The sequence below is a fragment of the Penaeus monodon genome, chromosome 19 (assembly GCF_015228065.2).
Source record: "Penaeus monodon isolate SGIC_2016 chromosome 19, NSTDA_Pmon_1, whole genome shotgun sequence".
Lineage (NCBI taxonomy): Eukaryota > Metazoa > Arthropoda > Malacostraca > Decapoda > Penaeidae > Penaeus > Penaeus monodon.
Window position 1 is genome coordinate 19,635,614 of NC_051404.1, and position 524 is coordinate 19,636,137.

A 524-nucleotide genomic window follows, 5' to 3' on the forward strand; every position below is an offset into this window, starting at 1 on the left:
GGGGTTTTTTTTAAAGTTTTCCCCTTTTTTCCCCTTTTTCCCCCTTTTTTTTTCCCCCCCTCCCCCTTTTTCCCTTTTTCCCTTTTTGTTTTCCCCTTTTTTTTTTTTGACTTTTTTATTTTTCTTTTTTTTGCCCCCTTTTTTTTTTTCCCCACCCCCTTTTTTTTTTACCCCTTTGGTATTTTCCCCCTTTCCTTTTTTTTAAAAAAAAAACCCCCCAAAAAATTTTTTCCCCCCCCCCTTTCTATTTCCCCCCCCCTTTCCCCCCTTCCCTTTCCCCCCCAAACCTTTTTTTGGTTTTTCCTGCGTCCTCCAAAGGGGGTTTTAAGGCCCGGTTCCCTTTCCCGTCGCCGGTTAGGTTTTTTTTCCCCCCCCCCCCCTTTCCTTTCTTTCCCCCCCCCCCCTTTTTTTCCCCCCCCAAAACTTTTGTGAAAAAAAATCGGAAAACCCGGGTAAGGCCAAAAGGGGGTGGAATTTTTGGGTTTTAGGAAACCAAAAAAAAGGGTTTAGGTTTTTCATAAAAA

The 524-nt window shown here is 43.1% G+C and overlaps 1 pseudogene; it reads right to left on the reverse strand.

The window, feature by feature from the left end:
- The window catches only part of LOC119585349, a 30,947-nt pseudogene that overhangs the window by 23,107 nt on the left and 7,316 nt on the right, over positions 1-524 (reverse strand).